The sequence below is a fragment of the Heterocephalus glaber genome, unplaced genomic scaffold, assembly GCF_053883595.1.
Source record: "Heterocephalus glaber isolate CG9 unplaced genomic scaffold, H.glaber_assembly_v1.0 deba00001481, whole genome shotgun sequence".
NCBI lineage: Eukaryota > Metazoa > Chordata > Mammalia > Rodentia > Bathyergidae > Heterocephalus > Heterocephalus glaber.
The window spans coordinates 53,576,390-53,597,993 of record NW_028258317.1 but is presented as its reverse complement, the minus strand read 5'-3'; the positions used below and the strand labels follow the sequence as shown (position 1 = coordinate 53,597,993).

Below are 21,604 nucleotides of genomic sequence, written 5' to 3'. Positions count from 1 at the left end.
TAAGTCCTGGGGGCTGCCCCTCTACCACAGCAGTGAAGTTAGTATTCATATGGTACACAGTATAGTACTTGTCTGGTCCCCACCCCATTCACTGAAATTTATGTTAGGAATTACTTACAGGATGAATACTTCTTTCCCAAAATCTAGGTAAAGTCCATGTCAATTTTTTCAGTCTAGAAAGGTCAAGAGAAAAACTTCTCTTCTTGAATCAAGCAGTGATCTTTCTTTGTCTATTAAATCTGGAAGTACTCGGTACGGCTGTATTAAATTTAATTTATACCAAGTAATATTTGACAATATAAACTGACTGATACAGAAATGAAGACTCCTCTCACCATGGGCTCAAGATTATTATTCAAGTGTCCTTCACCCAACTCAGAAGAGCTGCAGAAAGATTTTTCCCATTTCATTTTACAGCATTCCTACTTAGTCCTTCTTCACTAAGTGCTTGTGTAAGGTGTAGGCACAATTGTATTATTTCCTACTGCAAAACACCTTGGCTAAATATAGAAAATGGCCAGTCTGCTTCCTGTTCTGCTGGTCAGAGCCACACTGTGACCAATCAGTTGCCGATTTTGCCAGAAATCCAGAGCACTTGATTCCAATACCTTATTTCTGTTCCTTTCACAGACCTCTTTACCAAAAACCAAACAAACAAATAAACAAACAAACAAAATGGATAGATGGAGGGGAGGCTCTACCAGCTGCCTTCCTTAAGGGAATTTTCTGTCCCACTAGCCACCAAATATTTCCCTTACATATGCAAACAGATTACTATGCTTTTAAGTGAATGTTAATTTTAAACTAGAAGTTTATTTCCTAGAGAATCAGAATATGCTAAAATTACCTCAGCACCAAAAGAATTTAATAGTGCATTTTGTTAACATGTAATTATTTATAATGTTATGGTTCAGAAATTATTTCAAAATGTCCATAGCTTTAGGATCTTTATTGTAAATTCTGTTTAGTATTCAACTGGACCATGGGTATTTTAGAACCTTCTTAGGAAGATAAACTAAGTAAATGTCATATGGTTGTTTCTGCATCCAAGATAGAGTAATGAAATGATAACCTTGGTTGTGTAAGCATTTGTACAAAGTGCTGCCCTTCCACATCATGTTAGCTTGTTCTTCCTGTGAATCTCATATGATTGCATATTACATTTGCTTGGCTTCCTGTGATGAAAAAAAGGATGTCCTCATTCTTTTATGACCTGCCAAGTCAGTGGGTCTAACTTCACCATTGTACACATTGTAGTCAAAGAAGGAATAAAGAGGCTACTTGCAGGTAACCAACTGGAAATAAAGCCAACATTGCAAAACAAACTGATACCCCAAAACACAATTTCAGGAGAAACCTGCTTACTAAGAAGGCCATCATATATGAAAATGGTAGAGATACTTAATCCAATAGGTACGCAAATCTCAATGTAGACAAAAAAATATGATAAAAACAAGGTAATATTATACTTCCAAGAGAACATGAGGAGTGATCAAAAGTATAGAGAATATTAATTTTTTTCATTTATTACAGTAAAAAACTCAATGCCATTAGTCCCCCTCAAATACTCCCAACACACCTACCCCATTGTTCTTGGCTCTTTCTGAAGCAGTTCTGGAATTCCTCTTTCATGAGTCTCTTTAAGAGGTATGATCAAAAATTTGGCAATTGCTGCTGCTCAGAACCATCCAATGGAAAAGCCAGCTCATAAAAACATTATGGTGAGCCCTCATCCACCTTATTCACTGGATCTGGCACCATGAAACTTTTGGGTCTTCTTCAAAGCAAAAATGACCATGAAAGGAAAATTTTTTGAATAGATTTAGGACATTAAGGAAGTCACGATAGCACAACTATAGATACTCAAGGAAGAAGACTTCCAGAAGTACTTCAGAAAGTGGCAAGAACTTTCTTGATGGGATAAATGTGTTTGAAGCAAGAGGGAGTATTTTAAGGGAAATTAATGGCAATGTGTCTTTTACTGTAACAATTTTTTTTTATTTAAACACATATGATATTTTTTAATCAACCCTTGTAAGTTACTTTTGCAACCAAGCTCAAAGAAATCAATATGGATGAAATACCTGATAAAGAATTTTAAAGTGACTATTAAAAAGCTCAATGAGATCCAAGAGAATATAAACTATTAATACAGGATATGAATAAGGAAATCAGCAATGAGACAGCTTTTAGGAAAAAACAAATAGAAATCTTGGAAATGAAGAGTTTAATAAGTCAAATGAAAAGCAGACCAGAAAACCTCAATAGACTAGATCAAACAGAAAAAGGAATATCTGAACTTGAAGACAGGTCTTTTCAAATATCCCATTCAGATAAAAAATAAATAAATATGAAGAAAGCATTCATTTCTTTAGGACATTATCAAATGAACAGATATCTGCAATTTCAGAATACCCAATGATAAGGAGAAAAATTAATGGTGTAAAAAACTATTCAATGAAGTAACAGCAGGAAACTTCCCTAATCTTGAGAAAGATATGGACATCTGTACAGAAAGCTTTCAGGACCCCAAGCAGACATGGCCAGAAAAGAGCTTCGTCACAGCATACTTTTTTATGCTTAAATTCTTTTATTGGCACATTTTAGGTATACAATACATTTACATTTATCATTGGGTGCCTGTACCTGTACATGATGTATCTTGGTTCTTATTTTTCCCCATTACCTGTGTGCCCTTCACCCCCTCCACCCTTCCCTATTTACATAGATGTGTTTCCATTTTTTTCTTTTCTCATAATTTTTCCTTTCCCTTCTTTCCTTTCCCCTTCCCCTCCCACTTCCCCTACCACTTTGGACCTTTACTTCCTATTTCAAATTATCAATTATTCGTTTCAATCATTTTAGTCCTTATTTACACTTTCAGTTTCTCACATTAGAGAAACTATTTGGTATTTACATGTGTGTGTCCTATTTATTTCACTTAAGAGTATGGCCTCAATGTGCATCCATTTAGCTATAAATGTTTCTAGTTTCTTGTTCTTTATGGCTGCATATTTTAGATAAATTGTCAAGCAAAATAGACAACCCTTTAGCTACACTAACCAAAAGCAGAGAAGACCCAAATAGACACGACAACTGATTCCACAGAAATAGAAACAAACCAACTGAAAAACTAGGAGACATGGACAAACTCCTGGACATATCTTAAACCATGAGGACATAAAACATCTGAATAGATTAATAAAAGTAAAGAGAGTGCATCAGTAATTAAAAGTCCCCCAACAAAGAAAAGCCCAGAAACAGATGGCTTCACTGCTGAATTTTACCAAACTTTTTTCTTGTGGTACTGGGAATTGAACCTAGGGCCTTTATATTGAGCTAGATCCCCTGGCCTGTTTTATTTTTGGACAAGATCTTGCTAATTTGCCAAACTAACCAGGCTGGGCTTGAACTTATGATCTTCCTGCCTCTGCTTCCAGAGTACTGGGATTATAGGAATGCACCACGAATTGTACCAAACTTTTCAAGAAATAATGAAGGCCATTCATCCTGCCACATGCCAGTAATCTCAGCTACTTGGGAGACTGAGGCAGGATTGCAAGCTTGAGGCTAGCATGGGCAACTTAGTAAGACCTTGTCTCAAAACTTTAAAAAGAACTGTTGATGTAGCTAAGCAGTAGAGCATTGTCCTAGCACACACAAGGCTCTGGTTCAATCCCCAGTAGAAAAGAAAGAAAAGGAAGGGAGAAAGGAAAGAAAAAAAAGAATAGTGCTAATTCTTCTCAAACTATTACAAATAATTATAAAGGAAGGGAACCTTTCCAAACTCCCTGTTACCAAAAGAAGACAAAGAAATAAAAAAAGAAAACTATAGACTCTCAAAACAAATTCTCAAACAAAATACTAGCAAACTGAATCCAACATCACACCAAAAAAGATCATCCACCAAGATTAAGTTGACTTTATTACTGGGATAGAAAGATGGTTTAAAATATTCAAATGAATAAACATATCATATCAATGGAATACAAATCATATGATATTAATAGATATAGAAAAAGCTTTTGATCGTTTAACATCGCTTTATGATAAACGAGGTGTAGAAGTATCATAACTCAACACAGGCAAGGCTGTATATGACAAACCCAAAGCCAACATCATACTGAATAGGGAAAAGCTGAAAGCACTCCTGTAAGATCAGGAACAGGAAAAGCATGTCTACTCTCCCCACTCTTACTCAGTATAATACTAGAGGTTTTAGCCAGAACAATTAGGCAAGAGAAAGAAATAAATGGACACAAACATGAAGGGAGGAAGTTAAACTATCCCTGTTTGCAGATGCTATGATTCTCTATATAGAAAAACTTAAACTCTCTAGAAAACTTTACTAGAATTGACAAATGAATTCAGTAAAGTAGCTGGATACAAAAATAAGTAGCTTTTATGTATACCAATAATGAATTTATTGAGAAAGAAAGAAATGAAAGCAGTTCCATTCACAATATCAGGAGGGAGGAAGGAAGGGAGGGAGTGAGGAAGGAAAGAACAGAAAGATTTATACAATAAAAATTATAAAACACTGATGAAAGAAACTGAACAAGACAAAAAGATGGAAATGCGTCCCATGTTCATGGATTGGAAAAATTAATATTGTTTAAATGTCCTGAATTCCCAATGTTATCTAAAGATTCAGTGTAAATTCTGATCAAAATATGAAGGACATTCCTTACAGAACTTGCAAAAACAATCCTAAAATTCATTTGAAATCACTAAAGACACTGAATGGCCAAAGCAGTCCTGAGGAAAAAGAACAAAGCTAGAGCCATTACAGTACTTGATTTCAAGACTTACTACAGGGCTAAATAACAAAAACAGCATGGCATTGGCATAAAACCAGGCACATAGACCAATGGAACAGACTAGAGATTCCAAATGTAAACCCACAGCCTCTGTCACCAAAGATGCCAAAAACACATGGAGGAATGACAACCTCTTCAAAAAATGGTACCAGGAAAACTGGGTATTTACATGCAGAAGGCTGAAACCTGACCCTTCTCTCTCACCCTGCAAAAAAAAATGAGTTCATGATAGATTAGAGAGCAGAAGCTCTGAAACTACAAGAACTAAAACAGAAGAAACACACAGAGAGAGAGAAAGACAGAGACAGAGACAGAGACAGACACACAGAGACAGGGAGGGAGGGAGGGAGGAAGGAAGAGAGAAAGAGAGGTATTTTTCTGGATAGAACCCAAAAAGTACAAGAAGCAAAATCAAGAACTGACAAATGGGATTACATCCAACAAAAAAGCTTCTGCACAGCAAAAGAAAATAATTAACAGTGAAAAGAGAACTTATAAAATGGAAGGAACTATTTGTCAACTATTCATTTAGCCTAAGGTTACTCTCCAGAATGTACATATTAGGAACTGAACAAAAAGACAAGTAATTTAATGAAAAATAAATAAGCTTCTCAAACAAAAACAAATGACCAACAATTATGTGGAAAAAAATACTCAATATCATTAGCCATTGGGGAAATATGAAGCTAAACTACAGTGAGATACCATCTCTTCCCAATTAGAATGGCTAACATCAAAATAAATAACAAATGCTGACAAGGATATGGAGAAAAAGGAAATATTACACATTATTGATGGGAATATAAATTAGTCCAGCCATTATGCAGAACAGTGTAGAGACTCCTTAAAAGCTAAAAATAAATCTACCATATAATCCAGCTATCTCATTCCTAGATTTACATCCAAAGGGAATGAAATCAACATGCCAAAGAGATAATCTGCATACCCATGTTAACTGTGGCGCTACAAACAACAGCTAAGCTATGGAGTCAGCCTAGGTGACCACCAACAAATAAATTGATAGGGTGAATGTCATATATATCATACTTATATAGATATGTCATATATATCACATACATATTTATATATTCTATATATTTTATATCACATTTATATTATTTATATATTGTTAGGATGTGGTATTATTCAGCCATGAGGAAAAATGAAATATTGTTACTTATGGCAAAGTGAATGGAACTGGAAGACATTATGTGAAATGAAAAAAATCAGACACACTAAGACAAGAATCACATGTTCTCTCTCATATGTGAGAGCTAAAAAGAAGCTGTCCTGAAAGAAAATAATGATTACTAGATATTGGGAAGAGGCGAATGGCAAAAGGAAGGCTGGATTTCATCAGTGCTCCCTGTACACATATATGGAAATACCATACTTAGCCCCATTCATATGTATAATTAATACATTAATACATTTTAAAGATATACAATATCTAAAAATAAAATACAACTTTTTGGCCTTTACAAAGTGTCAGGTTGTAGAATGCACAGGATAAATAGTTGTAATGTAGTTTTTCTGTAAATCTTTGACTAAGATTGATTGAATTTTGACTACTCTGGTACCCTATGAATTGGTAAATTAGAATGTGCATAGGATTTCTTGGGCCCTTGTGTAATAATAGAGTTTGTTTCCAAATTGCAAATTAGAGGAAAAAGACTGCTGGTGTTCAAGGTATGTGTTCACTATTCTAACATGATCATTAAAGATTAATGATTCTAAACTATCATACAAAGAGACAAGAATAAAATAGTCACCACTGGAATCCCCCTAGAGGGATTTCTAAATCACTAAATTAGAAATGTTGTCTGGTAAGCTTTTTTAAGTAATAAAAATTTAGTTAGGATAAATATATTGCCTTCTATCTTTTTTCTCCCATTGTATATATTCAAGCTCACATGTAATAAACATCAAAAAAAAAAAAAGACTAAACTTTTGGCATCAGATATCAAATAGCAGAGAAAACAAAACCAAATGTGCTATTGAAAATTTTACTACTTCAGGATTCTATCAAAATGCAATCATTTGAAAATTAATTTTATTTTTTTCATGTCTGAGTATAAAAACACTTGCTCTAGGGGCCGGGGATTTAGCTCAGTGGTTTCGCCACCTGCTTTGCAAGCACAAGGACCTGAGTTCGATCCCTGATACCAAAAAAAAAAAAAAACTTGCTCTATCATCATATAGTTTCTATGAAAATAATCATAATGATAATAACTATAATTTACTGAGCTCTTGAATATGCTATATACTGGCATATATTAGCCTTTTTATAGCCTAGAACCTTTTTATAGTTGAGTAAACTAAATATGGACTAGAACCCAGATCCATCTATCTGCAAAGCCCATCCTTTGAACTATGTCAAAGATAAAGAAAATATTTTAAAATATTATGTTTTTATTGTTAGATAAGATATCAGCAAGTACCTTATGCCTATAAATTGAACTTGCAAATTTACTCAGTGAGTGATCAGAGCCATATACTTTGTCCCTAGAGAAACTTGGCCTGGATAGATGATTATGAAGTCATCACCAATGGAAAGCCAAGAGAATTATAATTTTCACATAGCACATTTTACATTTAGATTTCTTACTTTAGAAAACAACTTGACCAGAATTGTATCAAATAATTTAACAGTTTCTGAAGCCTTTATCATTTGTCTGTCCCAAAATGAGATTAACCAGACACATACCAAATTACAAATCCAGACATAAACACAAGAAAAAGTACTTTTCATTTTAACTTGAGGATAGACATTATTTTTGGCTAAGATTTCTAACACATCATCATATGTGGTTATTAAATTACTTTTCCATTCAATGTTCTACTTTCCCTTGACTATAATTTATTTTCCTGAGCTTTGTAACCTTAAAGGATTCTTATGTTTAATTAAAAGTGCTCTTCTGATGTCATCTTTATGTTTCAAGCCAAAAAACATCAAGGTCAATATTGATTGTTAATTTGGATATAGTTATCAATTCATTACACTTGGAACTCAGTTTCTGCGGCAAGCCAAATATGACTTCATATATAATATGAAGTCAAAAAATATCCCAGCTGAGGCCCCAGCATGAGGTTGTTAGATAAGATGTATCCAGAATCCAGGGGAAGTCAGAAGAAAAGGTCACACACAAACCTACTCAACCCTGTGAGTTGTATAAGACAGAGTGGATGTTTCCTGAACTTGGTCCACATTCTGGGCTGACAAGGCAGCAGTTATCTTACACACTTAGAGGGAGGCAGTTTGGATGTGAACATGTGGATTTTGGAGTTCCTAGGAGGTATCTACATGAAAATATCTTGCAAGCTAATGAGCACATAAGGCAGAAGCTTAAGAGGAAAATGTGGCTACACACTTTTGAAAGCATTTCATATAGATGGAAATCAAAGCCATGTCAATGGATGGCATCTCCAGATGGAAGTAGGTAGGGGAAGAAAAGGACCTGCGCCTAAATCCTGATGATGTCCAAATTTAATGGCTGAACAGAGGTGATACTATAATAGCTATCAATAATTTCAGTTTATATCTGCATTATTCTTTGAGTTCATATCTTAGTTAATCCTTATGGAAGGGATGCTCCTTGACTTATGATGAAGTCATGTCCTATAAACCCATTGTAAGTAAGTAAAAAAAAAAACTTTTAAATTGAAAATGCACTTACTATATCTAATCCATCAAATACCATAGTTTAGGATAGCCTACCTTAAATGTGCTCAATATGTTTACATTAGGCTGGAGTTGAGTAAAAACATCTAACACAGAGACCATTTTGTAATAGTGTTGAATAGCTATTGTAGTTTATTGAATGCAGTACACTGTACATAATACAATGGTTACTTACCTTTCTAACCATGTAGGTGGCTGGAAGGTGGCTCCTTATGAGTAAACAGCACAAGAAGAGTATCCTACTTTGTGTTACTAAACCAGAAAAATAGCACATTTTGAACTAAAATTTCTATTGAATATGTAGTATTGCCTTTGACGCCATCACAATGTCGAAGTTTCTAAATTGAATGACTGTAAGTGGGGGATCATCTGTATCTCAGTTAAGTGATTATAGTTTTCAACCTCCATTTTCTTATAGTGATATTAAGAAATAGAGGATAAATAACTTGCTTAGGGCCACTCAGTTGGCAAGAGTACAGGCACAGAAGTCAGATTGAAGGATGGAGTTCAGGTGAGAAGTGGGAGGAGCCTGGAGGATTTAGCTACCACTCCAGTGGAAAAGGAACTAGAACCCTTTAGAGCACAGAGAAGGAATGCCAGGTAGCATGAGGACTCGGACAGTAGGAACTAGTGAGATTATATACATCTCATGAGATTATATACATCTGTTCAGAATAGAGGGAGATGACACATTTTGAAGCCACTAAGATATTACACAATTATATATTGATATGTTAAAAACTATCCCAAAACTTAATGGCTTAACACTGATCATCTCACAATGTGGTGGGCAAAGGATTTGTGAATGGTTTACCTGGATGGTTACAGTTATGCTTCTCTCTTGAGGTCATGGTCAAGATGGCAGTTGGGTTGCAGTGCCCTCTTCCAAGATTACTCATTTACAGCCAAGTGGGTGGAGTTCCTGGCCATGCAGACCTGTTCTTGAGGCTGCTTTATGGCATTCACAGCTTGGCACAGGCTTCCTTCAGAGTATGTGATCTGAATGAGAGCTAAGAGAAGCCCTTAAGAAGTCACATGCCATCACTGTTTTATTCTGTCCCTTAGAGAGGTGAAGCACTGAATCCAACCTTCACCAAGAGAAGTTTCAAAGAATTTCTGAACACAGTTTAAAGTCACCCTGACTTCATACCTGGTGATTGCTAAATAAGGTGATCCCTTTTATTATTTAAGAGCCTGTACCCACTGCCAGTAGCTGAATGGCATATGTCTCCCCTTCGGATGGGCCAAAGGGAGGTGAGTCCATTCAAGTAGAAAGCATGAAATGAGGCGTTTGGAACTCTCAGCAAGACTCACATTGAGGGACATATATTCAAAGTGCTGCCAGAAGAAGTAATTGATGCTCCTGTGGATTTTAGGGGGAGTCACACAGCTAATATCCAGGTGCTCTTTGGAAATGGGTCCATGAGTTTGCTTGTTACTTGTGTGGACTGCTGTGCTGAGAGCAGCATTCAGATTTCAGTATGACCTGCTTTATACCTAAACCTACAGCTCTGTTGCCTGAATAGGAAATAAGCAGCCCATGCCCCACTGGCTGAGGCCTCTCTATTAGCAGGACCTACAGAGCCTTTCTTCTTCCCATTTCATTCTCTTAGGCCCCATGTTCCTTTATCTTCAACACCAGAGGTTGCTTTCACTTCTCAATGGTATCTCCTTTTCCCTAGCAGAATGGAATGCCTGATTTTAACAAAATCTCAACACTCCGTTTGTTTCTTTCTCACCAAAGCACAACCCCATTTTGCTGCCTCCTGGTGCCTTTCCTGACCTCTGTCTATGTTCTAGATGACTTGACTGGAAAAAATCTGATCAGCTGTCAGAAGGATTCCAAAGCCCAGCTGAGCCACTAGAAAAAAAAAAAATGTCCAGTAGAAAAGCCAACCACAATATTCTCTATAAATTTTTAATCAGATTGTGTCTTCTGTCTTCCCTTTTAATGTGACTCTGCTTATAAAGGAACTTAAACTGTGGTTAGTGGGGTACGTTTGGCAAAGACATCTCATTTCTGTGAGCCTGTATAGTTCCACCAATAAAATAAACATACAATGATTACCCCATAGAAGTCATTGCCCTCATGGGCCTGGCATGGAAGATGTGCTCAGTGAATGCTCATTTTCATGTGGTCTAAATTAAAACCACAATGCTCTCAAGATGAAGAACGTGGCTCTCCAGGCCATACATACCCTGCCTTGTGCCTTGAAGCATATTGATACACGATATACTAGGTAACAAGGCCAAGTTTGCACAGAGCCTGTGACTGATGGTGCAAAAATCTGATTTAACCTAATTCATTTCTGCCTGGAATCCCAAGTGACCAAACTGCCACTTCAAGTATGGTAAAATGGGAGAGACCTCAGGACATAAGAGAATAACTTTGTTTTTGCAGCCAACACACATGGAACATCATTATGCTCCATTAGCGTGAAAAGACCAAGTGTATTTTTTAACACAGGCTGTCCAGACTCAAGTTTGGAGATGGAAATCTTCATAAATTAGTCACATCTTCTACTTTACAGATAAGAAAACTGTGGTGCAAAAGTTTCCTTTAGTAAATATATTTTGAATATTGTTTTGGATATTATCTAAACACATGATAAGGTCTCAAGCCAGCACCATGCTTACCATGCACTGTATTTCCTTATTACAGTAAATGAATACATTCAAAGACTTTCCCAAGGTCACAAGTTAATGCCTAGAAAAACTAGAACTAGAGGCCCATATGCTGACTTTCTGCTCCATATTCCTAGGCAAGACCAGACCATGCTGAAAATAGCCAGAAAAACACCAGCAGGTATCTTAGACCTGCTTCTGTGTGACTCATTTGAGCCCATCCAGGGAACATAAACACAGCACCATCACACCATGTGGGAGGTGTTCAGATTGCCTATAGGGCCTCGGAATCAATCTCTTCCTGGATATGATGATATCCCTACTCATGTTTCATATAAAGGGCTTTTGCCCCCACCAAACCCTCATACAGCCCCTGCTGCACTTCACTAGGCATCTTTATTTCAAAGTCAGGGTCTGTGGAGCCCTTGGAACTAGAATTGTACCAATCAGCAGAACAGTGCTAAACGGTATTCAATCCATTACTGAGTAAAGAATTTTCTTATTCTCTCTTAAGGGACAAGAAAGCAAGGAAAAATGCCGTCACTTAGAGGTATTCTGCCCTCTGATTCACAGAGAATAGTAAGGGTCTAAAATCCATTTCTAAAAAAAATAAAATAAAATCCATTTCTAAGATTTCCCTTTTAGATATAAACACTACTATATTTACCAATCATGAAAATTCACCAAATCGTAAGGCCTTTCAGATACCATTTAACCTTTCTCCACAAAGATTCATTATGTCAATTATGAAACATAGAAAATGTGAGTGGCCATCTTCTCAGTTCTTCCAATGATGAGAAAGTGATCATTTCCAAGCAATGAATGCTATGGGGCATTAGGAATTTTCTCACAAAATCCTGGCTGAGAATGTGCTGTACAGCATACAGTATACCTACAAGTCACCCACATGTCATAGTCGTTCTCACCAACACACTTCCAAAAAAGTTGTCCTGTTTTTAGGAGGTCTTACCAGAAAGTGGCTGCATTACCTCCAAAATTTCGTCACAGAAAAGTTGATTTGTATTCATGTTATTAAAAAGACATTATTCTATTTGGAAAACACAGCAGAAAGAATATCAAATCTTGTATACTTATGTAAACTGTTACTCAAAAGTAGACTGGGAAAAAAAAAAAAAGAATTTTGGGCCGGGGACTTAGCTCAGTGGTTTCGCCACCTGCTGCGCAAGCTCAAGGACCGGTATTCGATCCCCGGTACACACACACACACACACACACACACACACACACACAAAGTAGACTGGGGGCATGTTTGTAATGAAGAATATTAAGTGAATTTTATAGGCAAGTTAGACCAAAATGTATTTTTATGAAATTATTTCCAACTTTTCAGTTAATCAACAAATAGTTCCAGACCATCAGCCCCTTAGATGCTTGGGAGGATGTCACAACAAAAAAACACTTTGCATATTTTGCCAACAGATGGTTGATTCTTATTCTTTGCTTATGTTGATTTAAATCTCTTGTGTAAAACAAGAAGTCAAGTATTTGTTTCAGTTTGTTTTGATCACTGGTTCACAATTGGAAACTCAGCTTATAGTTGGTAAGATAGAGCAGATCTGGAGAAGGAATTGATGTTTGTAGATGGCTGCTATGAGCCAGGCGTGGTGCCAGGTACTTCCCACATGCGATCTCAACTAATGCCATGAAATAAGTGGTTTAATCATTTCCTTCTTACAAATTAAAAAGTCAGAGTCACATTTGTAGGGAAATGGATGCACCATGAGACCATAATTTAAGTGAAATAAAACAGAAACTCAATTTTAAATATTGTATGGTTTCTCTTATACAAGAACCCAAGTATAAACAAAGAGCAAAATAAAAGCTAGATAATAAGAAATCTAGAGATGAAACTTTTGCAAAAGAGAAGGGGACCGAGGGAAGAGAGAGGAAGGAAGAACATAAAAGAATTAAGATGTGTAATGTACATGTACCAGCTCCCCATCATGAATGTAATTATTACGTACTGCAAACGTGTACTAATAAAAAAGTCACACAGCCACTGGCAGAACTGGGATTCAAACAGATTTCCATGATTCATGTGCTCAGGATGGTTTTAGAACCTAGCATATCTTCCTCCAATGAGGACTAAAAACTATATTAGGACATTTTACTTATTTTTCAGATTTATATTCCCTATTATTCAACAGAAAATCTCTGCCAAAATATGGCCACCTTTAACTTACTTTCAGTACAATGAAGAAATTAGAATTCAAGAACAACTCTAAGTTTGACCCTGTTGCCACAATTGATGCAAATACACCATGTTCCCAAGGAGCTGTTGAACTGTTTCACAAGAAAAAATGGTCAGGGGTTGGGGATTTAGCTCAGTGGTTTTTCTGCCTGCTGCGCAAGCACAAGGACCCAAGTTCAATCCCTGGTACCAAAAAAAAAGGTCAAAAGTCAGAAGACTGAAGAACCAATGCCCTTAGAATTCAGTAATGGAGAAAAGAGACATAAGCACATCAGCAGATGATTTAATTACCTTTTTTTCATATTGTGGTAAATGCAATAGCTTAGCTGACAATCACTATAATTCCTTTATTCACTTGAGAACTTTACTTTCATGAAGAGTCTTAAAGTAGATTCCCAGGAAGTAAAAAGGGGGGTGTGGGGGTGTGTGTGGGTGTGTGTGCGCGTTTCAGCCAGCACAAATATCTGATATTCATTGCTTTGGTCTTTCCCCTCCTTCACATGGAATCTTCAGGAGCTGCTGCTATAAATGAGAGAACTGTACTAAAGCATTTTCTTTTGTCCAAAGCACAACACTGAGGCACTTTAAGAATACTCAAAAATCTTTCTGCTATGTATCTTTCCACAAACCATTAATATTTATTAATTTGCACTCTGCTGTGGAATTAATGTTTTATAATCAAAAATGAGGAGCAACAAAATGGGAATTTCAGCTAAGCAACTTACTCTTCCAGTGATAAAGAGCTGAAGACAGGGTTGGAAATACAGTAGACTGCCACTATTTTGAAGCATTCCATTTCATCACCTAAAACAAAGCAGTAATTGATTATTGTTTTATGTGATTACGAGAGACAATAATCAAAACTGTTATGGGCTTTTTTGTTATCAATAAGAGCCAACTAAAATGAAGCTATGAATTAACCTCATATTGATACTACATTTAAAACATTGGCATATATTAAAACATGGACATATATTTATGGGACTGAAAGCTATTTCAAAAATTCAGAATTATACACACATTTAAACTTTACATTAAATCAATTCCCAAATAATTCAGAAAGATTTTTTTTTAAGATTTGAACAGAAGCATGTCTGTCTCAAGTTTGCGTTATTCATTCATTATTTATCGAGTACACTTTATTTTCTAGACACATGGGAACCACGAGGTTTTGAAACAATACCAAGATTTTAAAAATGACTTACATGCAGTCTTCACTCTTGAAGGCTGCTCTAACTAAATCACTTTGTAATTCCTTTAACGAACTACTCAATCTTACTGCAGCTTTTCATGGTGTGTTATTACATTCTGAAAAAGAACAAGAGCATATCAACTCTATAATTAATGTACATATTGCACAAAGGAACACAAATAAAAACCCAATAGCATTTATTTCTGCCCAGTCAATTTCAGTGATTCAGAACAGTGACAGCTATACTGACAGTGCATAACAATAAGTGTGTTGAATGTTCTCTTTTCATTGTCTTGAGTGAAATTCCTTCTTAAATATTTCGAAGTAGATTGGCAACATATCATCTTGTTTCCTTTGGGTATAAACAGTGTGTGTGGCATGGGGGAGAAGCATAGATTTTTGGAATCAGGCAGACCTAGGTGTGAATTCTGGTTGGGTGTATTAAAAAAAAAAAAAAAACAAACAGATAACTTACTTTACCTTTCTGTTTTCCCAGTTTTTTAAAATCTACAAATTAAATACAGCCAGTAGCTTGTAGGATTCTTGCAAGGAATGTAGATAATATATATAAAACAACTAGCTCACAAAATATTGGTTTTCTTTTTATACCAAAAATCTGGGAGAACACTGAAATTGCCCCAGTTTAGGTTTAAACGGTGTAATTTTTGGCTTGATTGGTAATTGTCTCATGAGACAGTTATTTTACATTCAACTTATTTCACAGTTAAGGTATCTAGTAAGAATAGTGTTATTTTAAATAACAGGCCTTCAGATAGCTGAACACGATTGACAGAAAAGACTTCATTATTCCATCTTCCACTCTCAGAATCATAATTGTTCTGCTGTGCCTATTACAGTATTGACCTGATAGAAGAGGAAATGAAACAAATAACTACATTTAAAAATTATTTTTGCTCATTAGCAAATAAACTATCGACTTCCGGGTCACTGAGCGAGTGCGGGATTCCGGGGCCACCGAGAGCGGGTGGCGGAGCTGGGACCTCGTGTGATTCTTGGAACCTGAGGAGAAGCGGTGTCCAGGGTTATGGCTGTGACTCTGGACAAAAACGCTTATTATTGGCGAGTTAAGAGACTGTACAGCAGTTGGTGGAAAGGAGAAGAGGAGTATGCCAACACTGAGGCGATTGTTGTCTCAGTGGGTTTTGAAGAAGAAATTGTTTATGCCAAATCAACTGCCTAACAGATATGGCTCTTTGGTTACCAACTAACTGATACAATCATGGTTTTCTGTGATGACAAAATCATCTTTATGGCCAGCAAAAAAAAAGTGGAGTTCTTGAAACAGATTGCCATCACTAAAGGCAACGAGAACACTAATGAAGCCCCTGCCATAACACTCCTCATATGAGAACAGAATGAAAGTAATAAGAGCAGCTTTGACCAAATGATTGAAGCCATTAAAGAAAGCAAAAATGGCAAGAAGATTGGAGTGTTCAGCAAAGACACATTCCCTGGAGTGTTCATGAAGAGCTGGAATGACTGCCTCAACACAGAGGACTTTGACAAAATAGGTATCAGTGCAGTTGTGGCATATACCATCGCTGTAAAGGAGGAGGAGGAGCTCAACCTAATGAAGAAAGCAGCCAATATCATCTCTCGGGTCTTCAAAATATTTTTCAAGGAAAGAGTCATGGAAATAGTTGATGCAGATGAGAAAGTTCGGCATAGCAAATTGGCTGAGTCTGTGGAAAAGGCCATTGAAGAGAAAGAATACCTAGCTGAGGCAGACCCTTCTGCCATGGAAATATGTTACCCTCCTGTCATTCAAAGTGGTGGCAACTATAATCCCAAATTTATTGTGGTGAGTGACAAGAATCATACGTATTTTGGGGCCATCACTTGTGCCATGGGTATTTGCTTCAAGTCTTATTGTTCCAATCTTGTTGGCACCTTGATGGTGGACCCTTCTCAGGAAGTTCAAGAAGATTACAACTTTTTGCTCCAGCTTCAAGAGGAGCTTCTAAAGGAATTAAGACATGGTGTGAAGATATATGATGTGTATAATGCTGTCATGGATGTGATTAAGAAGCAGAAGCCACAGCTGCTGAAAGAAATCACCAAAAATCCAGGATTTGGAATGGGAATTGAATTCCGTGAAGGCTCTCTAGTAATCAATAGTAAAAGTCAATACGTACTGAAGAAAGGAATGGTTTTCAGCATCAATTTGGGATTCTCTGACCTGAGTAACAAGGAGGGGAAGAAACCAGAAGAGAAACTGTATGCTCTATTCATTGGTGACACTGTGCTTGTGGATGAGGATGGCCCAGCTACAGTTCTTACTTCTGTGAAGAAGAAAGAAAAGAATATGGGGATTTTCATAAAGAATGAAGATGAGGAAGAAGAGGAAGAGGAGAAAGATGAAGTGAAGACCTTCTAGGAAGAGGTTCTTGGGCAGGGTTACTTACAGAAAACATGAAATGAGATGACTGCAGAAGAGAAGCGAAGAGCACATCAGAAAGAACTGGCAGCTCAGCTCAACGAGGAAGCAAAGAGGTGACTGACTGAATGGAAGGGAGAGCAGCAGATTCAGAAGGCTCAAAAATCAAATGTGTCCTATAAAAACCCATCTCTGATGCCTAAGGAACCACATATGCGGGAAATGAAAATCTATATTGATAAGAATATATGAGACGGTAATAATGCCAGTGTTTGGCATTGCAACACCTTTTCACACTGCCACAATCAAGAATATAAGTATGTCTGTGGAAGGAGATTATACTTACTTGCGAATCAACTTCCATTGCCCAGGCAGTGCTCTGGGCAGGAACAAAGGCAACATCTTTCCTAACCCTGAAGCCACTTTCGTCAAGGAAATTACATACCATGCTTCAAATATGAAAATGCCTGGAGAACAGTCGGAACCAGCCTTGAACCTTCAGAATGCTTTCCAAATTAGAAGTATAAAAATGTTACAAGACTCGGGAAGCAGAAGAGAAAGAAAAGGAGGGCATCATGAAAAAAGACTCACCAGTGATCGATCTAAACCGGAGTAATCCCAAACTGAAGGTTCTGTACATCCACCCAAACATTGCCCGGAAGAGGATGCAAGACTCCCTGGAGGCCCACGTCAATGGTTTCCTCTTCACTTCTGTTCGAGGAGACAAAGGGGATATTTTGTATAATAATATTAAACATGCTTTGTTCCAGCCCTGTGATGGAGAAATAATTATTGTCTTACACTTTCACCTTAAGAATGCCATCATCTTTGGGAAGAAGCGACACACAGACTTGCAGTTCTACACAGAAGTGGGTGAGATCATCAAGGACTTGGAGAAACACCCGCAAATGCATGGCTGAGATGACCTCTATGCTGAGGAGATGGAATGAGAAATGAGGCACAAACTGAAAACTGCCTTTAAAAATTTCATCCAGAAAGTAGAGGCTCTAACAAAGGAGGAACTGGAAAATTTGCAGTGCCTTTTCAGGACTTGGGATTTAATGGAGCTCCCTACAGGAGTACCTGCCTCCTTCAGCCCACTAGTAGTGCGCTGGTCAATGCTTCAGAATGGCCACCTTTTGTGGTGACATTGGATGAAGTGGAGCTGATCCATTTTGAGAGAGTCCAGTTTCACCTGAAGAACTTTGATATAGTAATTGTCTACAAGGACTATAGCAAGAAAGTGACAATGACCAATGCCATTCCTGTAGCCTCTCTTGACCCCATCAAGGAATGGTTGAATTCCTGTAATCTGAAGTACACAGAAGGAGTACAGTCCCTCAACTGGACCAAAATCGTGAACACTATGTGGATGACCCTGAGGGCTTCTTCGAGCGGGGTGGCTGGTCTCTCCTGGAACCTGAGGGTGAGGGGAGTGGTGCTGAAGAAGGGGATTCAGAGTCTGTAATAGAAGACGAGACTTTCAATCCTTCAGAGGATGACTATGAAGAAGAGGAGGAGGACAGTGATGAAGATTATTCATCAGAAGAAGAGTCATCTGACTATTCCAAGGAATCCTTGGGCAGTGAAGAAGAGAGTGGCAAAGATTGGGATGAACTGGAGGAAGAAGCCTGAAAAGTGGACCATGAAAGTCGCTATGAGGAAGAAGAAGAACAGAGTCGAAGAATGAGCCGGAAGAGGAAGGCATCTGTACAAAGCTCAGGCCGTGGCTCTAACCACGGTTCCAGACGCATCCAAGAAAAAGAGGAAGTAACACCTGAACTTTGGCTCTGAGCCCCACTCTTCTCCAGCCAACTCCAGAAAATTTTACATGACATAGAAACTGGGCTTTTTCCCTTTTGTTTTCTTTGAAGTTCTGCCATTTGTGTTTATGGGTTTAGGGGGCCATTTGTGCGGACCAATCAACTCGGGAAATTCCAGGACCACCAGAACATGTGCCAATGGCCCCATTCAGATGGGAAGGGAGGAGGTGTTCTTTTCTTTTTTCATCTATATCTTTTTATTGGTACATTTTAGGTATACGATGTGATGACCTTCATCATTGGAAATTTGCACCTTTACATAGTCTCTCTTGGTTCTTATTTTTCCCCATTCCCCTGCCCTCCCTCCAACCCATCCATCCCTCCCTATTTACACAGACGTGGTTTCCATTCTCTCATTTTCTCATATTAATTCCATTCCCTTCTTTCCTTTCCCCCACCCCTCCCACTTCCCCTTACCCTTTGCCCCTTTTCTTCCTATTTCACATTATCTATTATACCTTTTATTCCTTATTTACACTTTCAGTTTCTCACACTAGAGAAACTATTCAGTATTTACACATGTGTGTCCTATTTATTTCATTTAAGAATATCATCTCAATGTGCATCCAGTTAGCTATAAATGTCTCTAATTTATCATTTTTTATGGCTGAGTAGTACTCCATTTTATAAAAAAAAACACATTTTCTTTATCCAGTCTCCAGTTGATGGGTATTTGGGCTGCTTCCAAGTTTTAGCTATGACAAACTGTGCTGCTATGAACATGGGTGCACATATGTCACTGTGGTATGACTCTTTAATTCTTTGGGGAAGATCCCCAGCAGGGGAATAGCTGGGTCAAATGGGACTTCCAGTCCTAGTTCTTTGAGGTATCTCCATACTGCTTTCCACAGTGGTTGCACCAGGCTGCAGTCCCACCAGCAGTGGAGCAGGGTTCCTCTTTCCCCACAGCCCAGCCAGGATTTGTTATTGGTTGATTTCTTGATAGCAGCCATTCTTTCTGGAGTGAGGTGGAATCTCAGCTTTGTTTTCATTTGCATCTCCCAAATGACCAGCAATGTTGAACATTTTTTCATATGTTTATTTGCTGTTTCTACTTCTTTGAGAAATGTCTGTTCATTTCAGATGCCCATTTTTGCATTGGGTCTTTAAATGTGGGAGGTCTGATTTGTTTAAGTTCTTTATAGATGCTAGATAGTAGACCTTTGTCTGAGGGACAGAAGGTGAAAATTTTTTCCCACATTGTAGGTTGTCTCTTCACACTGCTGGTGGTTTCTCTTGCTGTGCAGAAGCTTTTTAGTAAGAAGAGATCCCACTTGCTGATTGTTTGTGCTAGTTCATGGGCAACTGAGGTTTTGTTCATAAAATCTTTTCCTACACCAGTGTCTTCAAGAGTTCTTTCTAAACTCTCTTCTAGCCAGTTTAGTGTTTCTGTTTTAATATTTAGATCTTTGATCCATTTAGATTTTAGTTTAGTGAATGGTGAGAGATATAGGCCTAGTTTTAGTCTTTGGCAAGTGGAAACCCAATTTTTCCAGCACCATTTATGAAAGAGGCTATCTTTCCTCCAGTGAGGGTGTTTGGCTCCTTGTCAAAGATGAGATGGCTGAGTGTGTCTGGAGTTGTTTCTGCATCTTCTAATCTGTTCCACTGGTGGGAGGAGGTGTTCTTGAAGAAGGGTAGAGGCTCCCACTGTTAATAAATACCATTCATTCTTCTCTTCCTGTCACCTTTTGCCAGGACATTGATGGCTTCTGACATCTTTGGTGTCTCAAAGCTGTATTTCTAAGACAGTGCTACAAGGTGACCTTAACCACCTGTACCATGGTTCTTGACCAGCAGATTCAGTCCTTCATCCTCCCCTACTGCTGTGACCTTCCTCACATCTAGAAAAGGTTCTTAGAATTTGCAAACAATTGTGATAAACCACACAATTTAAGCTATTGAGGCAGATTGGGCTGGTGCCTTCGTCTGAGTTTTCCTGGTTTCTTGCCTCGTGCAGATTCTGAGGTATTTCTGCCACCTTGGAAGACATCTGAAACAGTGACACTCCCTGCCTCAGCTTTTTCTCCTTAAAAATTCATACATGATACAGTGATAGAAGGCAAAATTACCATTGTTTCTCTTTTCTGATGTATCAAAGGAAGAATGGTTGTGTGCCTCACATACTGCTTCAAGTGAAATCTAGAGGGAGGCTCATGGGAGTCAACGTTTAGATCTCAAAGGGGCAAGTTATGTCTTGGACCTAGCATTGCCTGAGGAGGAAAGAGAACAGGAAGGGAGGCCACATCTACAACACAGCCTCTCGCTCTGCTGCTCCTTGTTTTTACCTACCCTGCCATTGTCCTGTATTTATCAGTTTCTGTTGAACGACTTTTTAGGTGTGGGGAGTTTCTCTTGCCCTCCTCCTTCTGGGTTTTCTGCACCCACCTGCCCCACTGCACTTCCTTCCATGTTCTGTGACTTAAGAGAAGGGGTAGGGCTCAGATATTATGTTTGTTTGTTTGTTTGTTCTCCCTAGCAGTAGAACTTGATATTTTCAATTTTGGAAAAGCTAAAAGAAACTGTGGGGGTTTTGTTAAAAAAAAAAAAAAAAAGCAAATAAACTATGGACTTTATAATGAAACAATGATTGGCATGCCCAGTTTTTTAGTGTAAAAGCACAAATTCTCCTTTCTGGATGAGTGTGGTAAATAAATATTTCTTTAAAACTTGCTCTGAATGAAATTTTTATCATAAATCTTGCTTCTACCCAAAGCAATTCTAGGAAGAGGATGCAGAGGGCACTTTCACTGTACAAAAGAAAGAAATTCTTTTTCTTTTCCTGTCTCCAGTTCTCCTTCTCCTGATGTTTCCTTTTCTCTGATGTCTACCTCTTCCTTTCAATACCCTGC

General features: G+C 37.7%; 1 protein-coding gene and 1 pseudogene across 29 annotated transcripts in view; both read left to right on the top strand.

The window, feature by feature from the left end:
* Positions 1–21,604, top strand: part of Trpm3 (transient receptor potential cation channel subfamily M member 3) — an 843,949-nt gene that overhangs the window by 555,553 nt on the left and 266,792 nt on the right. The window lies entirely within an intron of this gene.
* Positions 6–21,599, top strand: LOC147825965 (FACT complex subunit SPT16 pseudogene; annotated as a pseudogene). The gene has a single exon (XR_015439930.1). The product of XR_015439930.1 is annotated as an FACT complex subunit SPT16 pseudogene (transcript).